The sequence below is a fragment of the Scophthalmus maximus genome, chromosome 5 (assembly GCF_022379125.1).
Source record: "Scophthalmus maximus strain ysfricsl-2021 chromosome 5, ASM2237912v1, whole genome shotgun sequence".
NCBI lineage: Eukaryota > Metazoa > Chordata > Actinopteri > Pleuronectiformes > Scophthalmidae > Scophthalmus > Scophthalmus maximus.
In genome coordinates, this window is record NC_061519.1 from 25,763,770 (window position 1) to 25,780,000 (window position 16,231).

The 16,231-nt window shown below is 46.6% G+C and overlaps 7 non-coding genes across 7 annotated transcripts; 6 read left to right on the forward strand and 1 right to left on the reverse strand.

The window, feature by feature from the left end:
* Positions 1 to 1,812: 1,812 nt before the first annotated feature.
* On the forward strand, positions 1,813 to 1,895 carry trnal-uaa. Its single transcript has one exon. It is a non-coding gene; the product is annotated as a tRNA-Leu (tRNA).
* A 497-nt stretch (positions 1,896 to 2,392) lies between these two features.
* On the forward strand, positions 2,393 to 2,475 carry trnal-uaa. Its single transcript has one exon. It is a non-coding gene; the product is annotated as a tRNA-Leu (tRNA).
* A 538-nt stretch (positions 2,476 to 3,013) lies between these two features.
* trnal-uaa lies at positions 3,014 to 3,096 on the reverse strand. The gene has a single exon. It is a non-coding gene; the product is annotated as a tRNA-Leu (tRNA).
* A 7,201-nt stretch (positions 3,097 to 10,297) lies between these two features.
* trnay-gua lies at positions 10,298 to 10,390 on the forward strand. The gene is made up of 2 exons: positions 10,298 to 10,334; positions 10,355 to 10,390. It is a non-coding gene; the product is annotated as a tRNA-Tyr (tRNA).
* Positions 10,391 to 10,786: 396 nt separating this feature from the next.
* trnay-gua lies at positions 10,787 to 10,880 on the forward strand. Its single transcript has 2 exons — positions 10,787 to 10,823; positions 10,845 to 10,880. It is a non-coding gene; the product is annotated as a tRNA-Tyr (tRNA).
* A 3,965-nt stretch (positions 10,881 to 14,845) lies between these two features.
* On the forward strand, positions 14,846 to 14,940 carry trnay-gua. The gene is made up of 2 exons: positions 14,846 to 14,882; positions 14,905 to 14,940. It is a non-coding gene; the product is annotated as a tRNA-Tyr (tRNA).
* A 908-nt stretch (positions 14,941 to 15,848) lies between these two features.
* On the forward strand, positions 15,849 to 15,942 carry trnay-gua. The gene is made up of 2 exons: positions 15,849 to 15,885; positions 15,907 to 15,942. It is a non-coding gene; the product is annotated as a tRNA-Tyr (tRNA).
* Positions 15,943 to 16,231: the final 289 nt, after the last annotated feature.

The window sequence follows — 16,231 nt, forward strand, 5'->3', positions numbered from 1 at the left end:
AGACCCGCTCAACAGAAGTGATCTGGACAATGATTAGCGACCTGTGATCACTTATCATTGTTAATGTTTTCTTCGCTACGCGTCGCGGTGCCGGTTGTAGTCGGCCAGAATGCCAGAGAAGGAGGAGGAGACGGGAGTGTCTGAGAGTCAGTGAGAGTCAGTGAGCAGATCAACACCCACCTGACAACATGCATTTACGTCCTGTTGACAGTTTAAATCCAAAGAACAATCTCGTACATTTTGCGCAGAGGAACATGTTATTCTTGTGACTCTGCATGAAGTCACAGGGAAATTCCGGTTGTAAAAGAAAATAATGCAATTTTTTGAACGGTACGTTCATTTTGCTTTTTGTCCAAAGCAGCTTACAATTGGCTTCATATCATAGGTAGCATTTTTTTCAACGTCCAAACCTGGAATCGAACCGCCCGCACTCTGCACCACCATCAGCGGTGTGACCCGCTGACCTGTAGCAGCGTTGTTGTCCTGCCGACAAGTATCGTCGATGGCAACGGCTGCGTTCAGTCTGGGCGCGTCACTTCCTGCCCTGGTTGGTGTTGTCCGTGCAGGTTGACACGCCCCATCTAGATGGAACAGAGCCGCCGTCAGTGCTCGTAGCTGTTGCTTCTTATCCATCAGGAGAAAGAAAGAGACAAGTCTGATTTTAACAAGTGATCCATGGGACGTGCAATGACAGCACGCTGTAGATAACATTTATCTATAAAAAAAATGCATGCAAAAAAGTTAATAGGATCATTTGCACGTACAACTTTGTCACCTCACTCGCAAAGTGAACTGACTGTGATGTGTTAAATCAGAGCCACCGACGCTGAAAGTGAAGCATTAGCCAGCACAACGCAATAATCCAAATTTAACCCAATAGATATGGAGAGAATGTGGAGGCAATTTAGTTTGTTGCAAGTGTAAAAAACTCTTGCAACAAACTAAAGGCAAAGGATTAAAGTACTTCAATGTATTCACAATAAATGTAGGTAGATGTGTTTTCTCTCTCTCTAAAGCATGAGGGATTAGCAAACTTTTCCCGGATCGGATTGATCGGCGGAAGGGTTTGAAAAAGCGGCTCAAGGAAAAATCTGGAGCCGCTTTTTTCCGTGTGAGACATCCGCGCTTGACACATGACCTGTCAATCCAGGTCCCAGTTGACCTGATTAAGCTGATGAATCCAACGGAGACGCACTTGAGACCTGACAAAGACACGTCTCACTTTGTACATGTCAGATGTCTTGTTGTTCCAGCAGCAACAGGCTGACAGTCATATGAAGGCAGGTGTTAAAGGCAGCTCCGAAAATAAACCATCTGAACGGGCCCTTTGATACTCACTCCTGCCAATGAGGCGAGATAAGTTCACTTGTTTCCAGTACAAAGGGAACTCCAAATCCGCGTTGGCGTCACCTTGACACCCGAGCAGTGATCTGCATGTTTGTGGAAAACACTTTTTCAAACAATTTTTATTACCTACCACGCAAGCATCGATTCCATCTAAATAATTTCATCCTACGTGCTCACCCACTGGGATGAATGAAACACTCAGGCGACGTATAGGACATATTATAATAACTAAATTACTTCGACAACACATGACTGCCGTCGGGAAATCGCATTAAGATGTAGAGCACAATGTGAGCTATAGTCCCACGCAACGACATAAGACCCAGGGCTGCCGGCGAAGACTGAAGAGCCCGTTTACCTCTTCTTTTCCCACCGTCATGGTTAAAAAGGAAAAGCTAATGGCTCATCAGAACCATTCGAAATCTCATGATGAGCCATCCAACCACCCTGGGGCAGGGTTTCAGTACCAGGATGGCCGAGAGGTTAAGGTGTTGGACTTAAGATCCAATGGGCAAATGCCCACGTGGGTTCGAGCCCCACTCCTGGTATCGTGTTCCTCTTTATAGGCTTAATGTTTCATCCATGTTCCTCTGAGATGTGTGGTAACACATGAACAAGTCATCTACACCAACAATTTTTCAGCCTGTGGTTTAGATAATGGATGGATGGATAATTTGGCGGCAACAAAGAAGGATTCTCAGGTAACTTAACTAACGCACCCACTAATGAACACCGTCTCCTGAACGAGGCGCGGACATTTGTTTTAGTAATTAATTTGTCTTTGTCTTTGTCGAGTTACCGTGTCTTCTGCATTGGTCCTCCTTCCTGGTTTGGCCAAAAGATGTGAATAGGCAGTGTTTAGATTACCGAAGACTGAAGAACCCGTGTACCTCTTCTTTTTCCACCATCATGGTTAAAAAGGCAAAGCGAACGGCTCATCAGAACCATCGGAAATCTCATGATAACCTCTACAAAGGGTTGGTTCAGTCTGGTCCATTTCCTGGTCCTCTGCATTTGAATTCATCACCATCGAGTGCAGCTCAGTACCAGGATGGCCGAGAGGTTAAGGCGTTGGACTTAAGATCCAATGGGCAAATGCCCGTGTGGGTTCGAGCCCCACTCCTGGTATTGTGTTTGTCTTTGCACGGTTAGAGCTTCATGGCAACTCTCAACTGTAACTGCACCAACATCTTGTCAGGGCTGGAGTATAGATAATGGATGGATATCTAATTATGGCAGCAACAAAGAAGGATTCTCACTTAACTAACACAACCGATCAATTTTCCATCAGTATCTTGTTTAATGTCTTGACACGGTTGTCTTTGAGTTACCCTGTCTGCTGCATCGCTTGCAATCCTTGTTTGGCCAAAAGATGTAAATGGACAGTATTTAGATAGCCGCTTTCTAGGTCAACCACTCAAAGCACTTTACAGTCACCCACATTCATATAGCACTGCTATTTACTGTGCCTTTTCTATCACATTCATATTTTGCCGTCAGAGGTAATTTAGGATTACGTGTCTCGCCCAGGGACACTTCTTGTTAGGGGATGACTACCTCTGCTTTCTGAGCCATTGGGCACCGACAAGTTGTTGGTGTTGGACTTGTTCATGTACCACGAATCTGTTTGATCTGGTAGACACAAAGCCTATAAAGATGTAGACAATACCAGGAGTGGGGCTCGAACCCACGCGGGCATTCGCCCATTGGATCTTAAGTCCAACGCCTTAACCTCTCGGCCATCCTGGTACTGAAACACTGCCCGAGGGTGGTTGGTTTCCTCATCATGAGATTTCAAAGTTCGAGCTAATGTCTTGTTTTGTCAGCGGTATTTTTAAGCAGAGTCGTGGTTGGTTGACCTTTTTCTAATGGGCCCAGTTTCTACTCGGTTTTGCAACTTGGCATGTACTTGGATGAAATAGAAACCCCGTTTTTGGAACGTAACCTTGACAACAGATGATTGTTTTTCATAGCATCTTTAACTGAGGGGACGCGGCCTCCGTGGTTGCTCATAACGCTGGCGATCTATAGTTATTTTAGCTCAAACAGCGGCCATTGTGATGTGAATGGACACTTGTTTGCCGTGCGTTTGAGTGAAGAGGCCCGGTGCTGGTCGACTTAGCCGTGTGACACGCGATAGGGTCCAAATCCAAAGTGGAATGGCTGCAGGCTTCAACCTGCGCTTAAGAGGGTCACCGGCGAACAAAGGGGGTTCAGTCACTGGCTGAGAGGCTGCACTCACTGAAAGGAACATGGGGCCAAGGTTGTGTGTGTTCGTGCGTGTGTGTGTGTGTGTGTGTGTGTGATTGAGAGAGAGAGAGGGCGAGCGAGCGCGCTGTAGGTTGGCGTTTCAATCCAACAAACCATTCTAGAAGATAAATGCAGCCGTCTCGTTTGTCTTAAATGTCATGCCTCCTCCGCCGAAGTCTTTTTCCTCATGTCTTAGATCCGTTCCAACTCGAGACACGGAGGAAAGCGACGCGAGGGCGGGGAGCGATGCAGGAAATGCATACATTTAGTGAAATGAGCCATTCTTCTCTCCGGAGCGTCATCAGGGGCGACGTCAGCTTCTGATGACAGCTGCACTGCTGGATCAGTTTAACGGCCCCTCGGTTTGTTTTTCTGGCTCGGACCCTTTGTTTGCACAGATGATGAGACATAGTGCTTCAGTGACAAGGGGCTGGCCAGTTACTTCTGGGTGGTACTGATGTTTTATATTTAAAAATTACAAATTTTCTATGGTGATGATGAAGAGGCATCTCTGAAAGAGAGAGCAGCAGTGCTGCAAAATTGCTATGCAATCAATTCAGACATTATTTTAAAGCCTTTTAATATATATATATATATATATATATATATATATATATATACTGTATGTTCTTGCATGTTCTCCCCGTGTATGCGTGGGTTCTCTCTGGGTTCTCCGGCTTCCTCCCTCAGTCCAGAGACATGCAGAATGAGGTCAGGTTCATTGGAGACTCTAGATTGACCGTAGGTGTGAATGTGAGAGTGAATGGTTGTTTGTCTCTGTATGTGGCCCTGTGATAGGCTGGAGACCTGTCCAGGGTGAACCCCGCCTCTCGACCTATGTCTGCTGGGATTGGCCCCGCGACCCTTCAATGGATAAAGTGGTAGACGATGGATAAATATATATATATATATTTTAAATCATTTATTCTTTGTGTGTCAGGACACACCTGCCTCCTCCCCTCGGCTGGGTGTGTACAGTGCAGCACACTGGATTCATCCAGCCTTTCCTCAGGAGGACCGATTTGACGTGAAGCCTTTTTTTGGGGGTCAGCAGCGATATCTGTTGTCTCGTCTGCCAGCAGCACACGGAGGCATCGGCTTTCGTGATAAACTCCCCCCTCTCCATGAGAAATGCTCCGAGAAATCCCCCGCCACTGCTCTAGACAATATCTGCACTATTCCTGAGTGGGAACGGTGACAGTGGACGTTCCCGTACAGTCAAGAGCTGAGGTTCCCTCTCAATCCAAACTCCTGCAGTGTCCCACACAGTTTTTTGGCATTTTGTTTTTGTACCTCTCGAACCACGGCGTGCAAAAAGTGCCAAACCTGCGAGGACATAGCCGCCGCCGCCGCCTCGGCTTTTCCCTCTTTGCCTGGCACGCATTATTCACTGTCAGGCCATTTCCCACGCCGAACGGGCTCCGAGCGCCGTGACAAGACAAGAGAAGAAGAAAGTCCTGTCAAGTTTTTCCACTTGGTTTTGTTCTCTCTTTTTCTTTTTGGCCTCTATGTTTTTTCACCTCAGTATCTATTTGTCCCCTTTTCTTTTCTCTTTCCCCCTCCTCCCCCTCCATCCCTCCCTCCTCCTCCTCCTAAGCACGTCTAACATGTCATTCTTCCTCCTTTGTACCTACAGGCCTTTTTCCCTATTGAACTCCCCACCCTCTCCACTCCTTCGGCTCTCCCTCTCCCTCTCAGGGGCCTAATTATGAGGCGGCATTAAATAAAAACATTTATATTTCTACCAAAAAAAACAACTCCTTCTCTCTCTGTGCTTTCCTCTGGACAATGAGGGCTTGTGGTTCACCCCCTCCCTCCCTCCCTCCCTCCCTCCCTCCCACTCCCCATCTCTGTCTCTTTCTCCTCCGAGTGGCCATTCACTGGGGGTCTCTCTGTCTCTCCTTTGTGATTGGCTCACTCCAGGACTCCTAGGGGGCAGTAATTGTGTCTCATTAAGTCTTACAGTAGTCGTGATGGGGGGGGGGGGGGGGGGGGGGTTCGCCGCACAAGGCCCCCGCAATTAGAAATCCCAGAGAGTTCGAATGGGCAGCCCTAATCAGGCCACAATAGCTGGGGCTCCCTGCCATTTAGGCCAAAAAGGAAGTGTTGCCATTGTACAAACACACGCACACACACACACACACACACACACACACACACACACACACCAGGAATGCGATGCAGCACAGCGGGGATAGATGTACTTGTGTGGTGGCGTCATCCCAGAGGCCAATTTGGGAAGACTGGGGGGGACGTTAGAGCTTTTCACTGCCTCAGTCACGACACACACATTCATGCATGCAGAAGGTCATGCACACACGCACACACACACTCACACACTTTTCCATCCACATTCAAGCTCAAAGAGGGTCTCATTAGCGATGTTCAGGACGAGCGGGGAGTTTGCGTTTCTGTTTGCTCATTTGTCGCTGCCGCTTTTTCTGTGTGAAAATATCAATTCATTGCAAGAAAGATATTCCAGCGGCGTCATAAAATCAGCATCGCTGTGTGTTTGTGGCAGACACAAAAATAGCCCGCCGCGTGCATTTTTCCTCGCCTCTGTGGAAAAAATTCTGCGAATTTCGGCATCTGTGAAATAATAGAAGAAGAAGAAGAAGAAGAAGAAAAAACCAACATGCAAATAATGATATTCCGCCGCCATCTGTCTCCAAAAGGGGAAATGCATTGGAAAGTGAAAACTTTGCAATGCCTTTTCCCTTTCCTTTTTCATCTGCTAATAGGAGCAGAAAGTGGATTCTCTCTTCCTCCGTTTATCTGCGGAGCGTTCCCAGGAGAAACAGTGGCTTCCCCTCCTTATCTTTGTTGCCGCCGAGTGCTGCAGTGGATTATGAAGTGGATTATGCAAATGCCTCAGCAATATATTCATATTAACAGAGGTGGAGGTTGATGCGCCCCCCGTGCCGGGAATTTATGAATACGCAAAATAAAATTCAAAAAAAAAGAAAAGAAAGAAAGAAAGAAATAAAATGAATAGGCCGGAATGTGTCTTATCATTTAATGAAAACGTTCCCGCTCTGACGCATTGTGCTGCATGTGTTTCGGCTCATTTGTTAATTTGTTGCGTCTGCGGGCATTTGTCAAAATGTGAGATCCAATTTAGGTCATTATGATTCAATTGTTATTTAGTAGCGGCTCAGTAACTGATATGTCTGTAGGTATTGTACAAGAATGGATTCACCATTGCACTGTTGGCGGTTGCTTGATATCGATCTCCAGTTCATTGGCCATGATGTCTGCCTCTCGTTTCTTCTGGAGTGTTTTTGTTTCCGTGCAAAAATAAAATCCTGTCAAGGTTTTTTCAGTGCTGACCAGCGGATGACACATGCACATGCGGTGGCTCTTCGCCTGCAGGGGGGAAATGAAGGTCATACAACAACGGATCTGTTTTACATTCTGCATTAGCAAACCAAATTTACCGCGCAGTTTCTAGATGGACTGGATCTGGAAATATAGGCTCAATTTACTGACTTCTACGGGTAAAAAAGATGTCTAAGTTCAAACAGGGCTAAATATGTTTATATACAATCAAATGATTTTCTGTATTTCATCTTGTATCAATCAATCAATCAATCAGACTTTATTTATGAAGCTCCTTTCATACAAGCAAAATGTAACACAATGTGTTTCACAGAAATGTTTTCTTTCCATTGAGATGAATAATAAATACATTTTACTGTTATATGTAATATCTTGTCTTTTAATGTGAAAATCACAAAATCAATATTTGGGAAACCTTCCATCAAAGAAGCTGGATAGTAACAAATGAAACGTCATGATTGGCCGACAGTATCAAATCGCGGTGGTGCTTCATTCAAATACTGACTCGCACATCGTGACGCAGTTAAAGAAAAAATTACAGACAGATATTAATGTTGGACGTGATCTGAGGTCAGTGCGTTTTCAACAAAAGGAGCAGTACGGGTTAGAGTCACAAGTTCAGACCTGCAGATTGTCGGGGATGTGGAAACATTGTCTCCTCTTTCATCAGCGACCGTTGCAGTGTCCTTCGGCAAGGCATTCCAATGTCAGCCAAGCAAAACAGAAAAAAAGGAAAGTGGGAGGATAAAGCTGCATCATATTTAACATGATGGCAACAAGAAGTATAATTCTTGGGTTTTCCAGCATTGACCAACATTTAGCTTCCATAATGGAGTGCATAAGATAAGATATTTTAATTATATCTGAAGTAATCTCCCTCCATATTAACCCACCTGAAAACCAATACAACAGGACCCATCGCGTCCACTGGTGCCGGTGTAAACAGGAAGTAGATTGTCTCCTCTGCAGTCGGTTGCAGAAATGCTTGTGACCTTTCGTTTTTCCCAATGTCTTGGCTTTCTGCTCATTCAGACTAGAACGCAGGCCCCGGAGTTTTCCGACTACAGCCGGGGGCCAGCGTCGGGAGTAGGATGGACGTCAAGTCAACTCGAGCAGAGGCCTTGTAGCCCGGCCCATTCCGAGCACGGTGAATCAGGGAGAAAGGGTCTGAGCAGCTGTACTTGTAGTTGCTGTTGATCGGTGTTCGTATGTGTGTTTTTTTGGGGTTCTTATCTGAGCCACACTCACTGACTAAGCAGCTACAACTCTGCTGTCAAGGACGCGTCAGCAGCATGATACACACTGGCCTTCCGAACGCTACTTCGGTTGCACTCCCTCTCAGTGCCCGCTCCCACTGTATCGCTTTCCACACTGCGAACGGTTTGCCCAGAAATGTTCTAATGACCTCATGCCAGATTACATTACGGCTCCGCGTGTTCCCGTGCGCTGCGAGCTGAATGGGCGACCAGCCGAACCAGTATGACGGGGAGAAGCCCGTGTGTCGGGAGGGAGAGAGTAATGAGTTTCATCGTCGTCTTCGGGGCGGCAGCAGCGGCAGCGGCAGCACGGTCCAAAGTCCCGCCGCTAATTGGGTGTTGTCGGCATTTTAAAGACAATTAACGACTAATGCTCCGTCTCTTCCTCCCTTTACCCGATTGTAGGCGATAATTATTGTTTGGGAACTAATTTACACGAATAATTAACAGATGTATGCTGACGACAAATAGGCTTAGTTTATTCCCTGCAAATCCCTGCACCATTGTATTGTTAATTGGGCCTAATGTAAGCAGATACTCTGACATGTTTACCCCCCCCCCCCCTCCCTCTTCGCAGCTCCTCACTGAATACAGTCCTAAGCCTCTGAATAAACAGCCTCAACTCCAGGCGGTGTGCTCCTGCTTAAAGCCCACGATGTTTAGTTTTGCATTGTTACCCTAGTTGAGCAAAGTGATAAAAAAAAGATGATGAACTGTCCGTTTCAAATGGTCAACGTAGGACTGCGCCAATAAACCAACTGTTTAAACCAACTATAAACCCACAGTATAATGTAAACGGATATATAACTGTTTTTGCACAAAACCAAAAAAAAACTGTCAAGGACTTTTTATTCTCTCGTCTGTGGCCTCATTTAATAACTCTAATGCTAACAATGCAAAAGACCCTTTAGTCTGCATCCTGTACTCAAACTCTTTCACCTTTGCATCAAGTTAACAAAATATGAACAGTTTACGTTCATTGGAACTTTTTACAGTGAAGCTAATAATCCTATATCCTAATAGTTAGCAGTCACGTTGTATCATCAATAAAGTTTCTCTTAGTCAAACCATTTTGATTTAGGTTAATACAATCTAAGATTAAGAAGAGATATGATAGCAATGTGTAGTGCCTTTATCAAGAATTTCTGAAGGTTCATTGTTCATATCAGTAGTGTCAGATAATGTTTTGTACCAAAAACACTTACATACTTGCAAACTTCTGCAGATTACAATGTGTTTAGCTCGTCTTTGTAAAAGGGGAATTTTTGGGGAGCGTACCGTTTTCACATGTGTGACACACACAAGGCAGTTAGGCAAACTGAGCTAATCACATAGAACATGCCGTTAGTGCTCGTATGACAACTGGGTCTGTGCCACATTTCCACTGAGCAGATTCCTAAATCACAATAAGGCCATGAATCAAGCTCGTGACGGCTATTTGTATGGGGTTTCCCACCCTGCCACAGAAAGGGGGCTTAGCAGAGAGGCAGTGTGTTCTAATTGTCTCTGGGGCCGGGGCCACCCGTTCCCCCTCGCTGTCCCACTGTCAGTCAAACAATACAACGCTGCCTCCTACTTTGCCCCCAACAACCCCCAACCCCCAACCTATTTGCTCGGGCCCAGCCCCTCCCTGCTTTCACCAACCACTCTGGACACAAGGAGTGGTGACATGGTGTTTTTTCTAGTCTTGAATGTGGACTATTAGTCAACAGCTGGGCCGTGATTCACCCGCGGGGGAGAAGTCACGTCAAGTCGAGACAAGACACGGTGGCTTTGCACAAGCACGGCGCAACTGAGGGCAACGGACATGAATATAGAACAACATAAGGAGCCTGCAAGTTTCGGTGTGGACAAAAGTGTAGCAGACACAAAGGCAGCACGAGAAAGACGTTCTGCTCCTAGATGTCCTTTTTTCTGGCCGTGTCTTTGCACAAGAGACCCGTTTAACTCCGGCCCGATGGAGGTGGCTTTGGTGGGCGTAGCCGTTAAAGAGAAAATGTGTCGGATAAGTGGAGTCAGGCATCGGCAGCTTCTTATATCTTGATTTTTAATCAGCTAGAGTTTGAGGTATTTTTACTGTATTCATTTCATGCTGTAGTCATATCCCTTCGATAGCTCAGTTGGTAGAGCGGAGGACTGTAGGAAAGCAGAACATTATAGATATCCTTAGGTCGCTGGTTCAAATCCGGCTCGAAGGAGGTGTCTTTTGTTGGTATTGCGGAGAACATGTGTCCGACAAGCCAATGTTTTCGTACCGTATCCTTCAAGCCTTCCCAGATTGTCCCAGGTCACTGGTTCAACTCCGTTTCTACATAATGTAAAATCCATATTTGTTACCCTTCGATAGCTCAGTTGGTAGAGCGGAGGACTGTGGGAGGGCAGAGCAATGCTGACATCCCTAGGTCGCTGGTCCTACAGAGAACATGTGTCAAACCATCCAATGTTCTATTAAGGCATCCACCAGTCATGTCAATGTAGTCGCTCTTACAATCAGGCTTGTGAGTACTCTTATTAGAAGCTTTTTATGTAGTACTTTAGTTTTTCTCACCTAAAGGTTATTAGTTTGAGTTTACAGTCAATTTGTCATTTACATGCCTTCGATAGCTCAGTTGGTAGCGCGGAGGACTGTAGGAGATGCCGATCACAGCTGACATCCTTAGGTCGCTGGTTCAATTCCGGCTCGAAGGAGGAGGATTTTGTAGGAGTTGCCGTTACAGAGAACACGTGTCCAACTAGACGACTCTTCGACAGCTTATCAATACTCGCCAAACTGGAAAGGGGTTCATGCCGATACGTCCTCTCATCATACATCGGGCCAAAGTACTTCTATGAACACTTATTCTTCTTACTTGCTTAAAATCTTATTTACTCTTCCTCTTTTCCAAAGCAATATATCATTTATATCAGCATAATTGTGTCAGTGTCTACATTATGGAGCCTGAATGGATCAATAGCTCCGTTCGTTTGTTTTTACCATTTAGTAATTTCTATGTTTATGATTGTGTAAAACTGTACTTCGACCCTGATGTATTATGTATATTTTGGTATACTGCACGCGCATTGATTTTCTAACAGATTAAGACCTGTCACAGTCAGACAGGGCTGCAGCTGTGGATTTTAATCAATCAATATGGAATCAGTATTCAAACACAGCAACAGAAAGGGTTAGCAAGGCACCACCTCATGGCCTTGTGGGTCCCCGGGGGGGGGGGGGGCCTCTATGAGTTTTTGGCCCTGGTTTCATCCAATCAGAAGTGAGCCCTGGCTTTGCAGACTGATGTCTCTCTGTGCAGGCTCAGGCATGAGCCCGGCGTGAAAGCGCCCGCGGCCATGTTGACCGGCAGTCAGGCAGGAGTCAATATGGCTCCAGGCTAAAGCATCTGGGAAGACAGCAAGTGAAGCTAAGTAGCTCGGCTTGCATTTTGAATTACATGCACAGAATTAAACTGATTCTCTTTTATTTATTTCATTTTTTTCTCCCTCCCAGAGCAACTTAATAATGAGTGACACAGAACTTAATAATCCCCAGACCATCCGCAGGACATGCGGCAAAGAGAGTCCGTGTGCGCAGTCCAAGCTCCGGCCCATAACTTATCATGAATGACAGATAAACGCCACAACAGGAAACGGGAGCCGAGGCAGAAAGATTTGCACGAAAGCCAACATCAATTTTTGTGTGACTGGACTTGGCCGCAATTGCTCGGCGAGGAAAAATGATTGTCCCGACAGTGACCTGGCACACGAGAGAGAGCTGTGCGCGGAGGAAATCGGTTCAGATCTGTCGCCTTGTCGTTTCAAAGCGAGCACCTGTTGGCCGAGGAGCGGGAGGCGGCCGCGCGGGAGGATGTCTGCGTCTCCGCCGGGCGTTTGTGTTCCTGCGCTGACATTGTATTCTCATCACCTGAACTGCGTTATCAATCTTGGCGGTTTGGGAGCAAGGGGAATCTTCCGCTTCCCAATCCAGCTTTTACATCCCAAACCTGCTAGGTCATGAAAACCGTTGCCGGTTGAAAAACAATCTAGACGGGCTGCATTTTCAACGACCTAAAACCAAATGTAGCCATCTTTTGACCTAGATCCATCGGTCATTATTTGCAGGTAATTTAGTCCATAAGTGATCTGAGTAGTCATGACCACCGTGACCTCCCCCTTTTCCGCCCTGAAGGGTTTTGTGGCGCCATGACAAGGCTCACATACCTGATCGAAAGAGTGGGTCAGGCTCATTTGAGCAACTTCCACCTGAGACCGCTGAGTAATTATTTGCGCGACGCTTGTCGAGGCAACATGAACTTGTCACGCGTGGTCACCGAAAACCACCACGTACGACCGTGTGGGTGCAGCCACGTCTTTTCATGTGGCTTTCGATTGTCTCCAGCGGGAATATGAGCTGAATCCTGGAGGTTGCAGTAGTCTGTGGTGGAATATTTGATGAGAGAGATGGTTCTCGGGCCTCGGGGCAGCCGGTTGTAAGTTTTGTGTGGCGGGAATTTTCACCTTCCTCTGCGGCTTAAAGCAACGTAGGAAGAATAGCGGTTGGTGTGAGACCCTTCACTGTTTGCAACGTGGATCACAAAAGCCACCGGGACACCTGTGGGAGTTACTCACTCAGGCGATACCATGAAATATTAAAACGACGTATTCTGTCAGAAAAAAATGTGAGGGTCGGACGTGGAGACGTCGTGGCTGCCCCCCGCTCCCATCTCCGCTACAGTTTGCCGCGGCGGAATGCTAATGACGGTGAATCACAGGTCTCCGGTCGATGTGCTGGAGGGAGTGAGGAAGTCGGGGGAGACCACCCAGCTCTCCTCCCCCTGTCTCCCTCCGAAACACTTAGCGGTGTAATTATGTGGGAGTGACTTGTGAGAAAAAAAAACACACTCTCTGCGCAAATGTGGATCAAGGCCCAGACAGACGCTTGTGTCTGCGTGCCACGGAGCATGCGTTTCCACAACGGCACATCCTGCTTTTCCTGTAATCGCCAGAAGTAACACTAGAACGAGAAGGGGGGGGGGGGGTTGCATGAGCGTTCTGGGTCATTAGTCATCCTTCATGTTCTTTTTTGTTTTTTAGATCAGAGAGGGACAGCAGATTTGAAATGGAAGTAAATCTATCTGATTACAGATGTAGAGTTGTTACTTCACCGTCCAACTCTCGTCCTCACAGAACGTCTCTTGTTTGCAAAGTAGTTCCTGGGAACGATCCCGACCAGTCCCAGGAACTTCGAAAAGGGCCCGGCCGATGATCTCATAAGGGATCCCCCATTGCCCCCACCTCGTTCTTTTTATCGGTGGGTCTTACACCAACAGAATCGGCGATGTCCAAACAGACACACATTTTCTCAAGTGTGTTCTTTGGGGAAACATCGTGTTTACGGATTCATAACACCGTGCAGTGACACGCTCCAAACATTTCAGACATTTTTTTTCTGGCTCAGTGGTCGCTTTTAATAAGTGGGTACACGATCGACTCAACCCTATAATAGATGGAGAAGATTTCAAAATAAAAGTTAAAGGCTTTGTCATCAGTCACGTCGTCATTAAACGGCTGCATGTACATGTGGTGTTATTCTCTGTTAGGATGTCGTATAGACAAACTTAAACTGTCAACAATCTCATAATTGAAAAACATGACAAGCAAGGAGTCCACATTGTGGACGTCCTATTTTAGAATCGAAAACCTTTTAAAGGCCCAGAGCTCATGAACATCTCTGCCGTGCCGTTCACCTCTCCCCTTCTCATGAAACCTTATATCCGTATTTGGTCGATGGCGTAAACATCTGTATCTGCCCCGGCGGAGATCCCACAGCCTGCCGTGGCCGTTCCTCTTCTTCTTTTTTTTTTCTTCTTCTCCTTGAGAGGCTCCCAGTGTTTCGGTTTAGAGAAAAACACAATTGAAAAACAAACACGGCATTCAGCAGTGTAGACAATGCCGGGGTGGGCCGGGCGAAAGTGCCGCGCATTCCTCTCCATTTGAGCTAATATTCTGGGAGATTCTGCGCTGAATGTGATTACGCCGGGGGAATTACGGTTTCCCATGCGCAGAGGGGAGCTGGTGGCCGCCTGCAAGGGATGGACTCCTAATACTGCGAAGTGCACTCTGTTATTGTGGGACTCGCACTTAAATGCATTTCCCAGAATTCCGAGGCTCAGGTTTGACATGGACCATATTCCCAGACGGGTTCGGCTAACCGGCCTCGCCGCTCTCCGCGCCGAACAGCACAAAGACTGGATCGCCGCTGCAACGATATTAATTTATGAATTTTCCAGCGACAAACTGTTAAAAGAGTGAGCTCAGTGGCTGCAGAGGGGCGAGCTCAGCTGTAAAGCAGATGTGGGGAAGGCTCCTTTTTGAAAAAATAATGCTTCTGAGGGAGTTCAGCGGCGATACGTGATATCGATCAACGGAAAACGACACGACGTTGGAGCGCAGAAGTCTTTGAGCAATAGGACAGAAACGTGAGACAGATCCGTTGACACAATGTTCGCTCTCGAGACCACGAGCTTTGGGATGGAAGAGTTTGATTATGGTGTAACCATGCTGGTTCTATATGAATATGGAGGAAACCTTACAACACGATTGGATACAGTATGTGGACCCAAATAAGAGATTCTTAGGGAAAGACGATATGGACATACATCACATACAGTAGATATCCTTCGATAGCTCAGTTGGTAGAGCGGAGGACTGTAGAGGAGCAAAAAACATTGCTGACATCCTTAGGTCGCTGGTTCAATTCCGGCTCGAAGGAGGAGTCTTTTGCAAGTGTCGCTTCACACCTTGTATTGACCTTGAATCACTAACGCCAATGCGAAACACATCATGATGCACAGCCCACAACCTGCCTGTAGCAACGTCTGTGTTGCTGTTCCATAGAATACGTGTCCAACAAATAATACAAGTTGATGCCTGCCTCGTATTTCCTCCAGCTTATCAATCGCGCGCATAGTGTCATTGAAGTCTCAATGAGGCGTGCGAGTGCCTCAACCATACCAAGCTTCTAATATAGACAGTGAAATACCAGCGTCGGAATGGAAGAGTTTGATTTCATGGTATAACGACGGTTTCTGTATTAATATGGACATGACGGTATACAGTATGTGGACCCAAATTAAGAGGTAAGTAAGGAAACAGGACGTGGGCATACTTTTTCCAACCCAATGCTAGACCAATCGATATTGATGACTCAGGTTGTACAGCGGAGGACTGTAGGAGCGCTACGTCGATAGCCTTGGGTTTCTTGTCAACTTGACATACAGTGAAACGGGTGTTGGACACCCTTCCATAGCTCAGTTGATAGCTTTGTCTCTTCCGTTTCCAGAGGCTCACAAGAAATGGGACAATTGATTGACAAGCAGTGTCATGACCAGTCGAGGCCTATTCCCTCGTTGTCCCACGACAGAGTAAGATTCCACTCAGAGTTGATTCCAAGTGTTGAACTAGCATTTGGACGCTGTTTAGTGTAAGTCAATTAATTCTACTTTTGGCAGTTTCTGTCCTCCATACGGATTGGACGTGATAGGAAAGTGTGAATATGATGCTATGCAAATCAAACATGCTGGAATGTTTGTATTTTCCATCAGGATGCTGCACTGCGGTGCACGTCGTGACCCTCTGATGGATCAGTCATTGTTTCACAGTGACCTCTGCTTCATGGCCCCTTCGATAGCTCAGTTGGTAGAGCGGAGGACTGTAGGAAGAGCAGATCAGCGCTGACATCCTTAGGCCGCTGGTTCAATTCCGGCTCGAAGGAGGAGGGTTTTGTGGTCATGAGCTGTTACAGACAAATGTTTAGATGGCAGACTTGACCCATCACTCATCCTCTTCACTCGTACTGTTCAACATGAATAACATGAATAACACAACGACGGACCCGGAATGTAGAATGTACAAGTGTACAATTCTCTTCTACAGATTAAAGAGTAAGACTCCATTGCTCTTGCTGATGCTACGCTCACCAACACAGACACGCGGCCTCTCTCCAGGCCCGACCGAGCCGCCAGGGGAGAACGTGCTCGTCTGCTCCCCGCTCGTCAAAACCT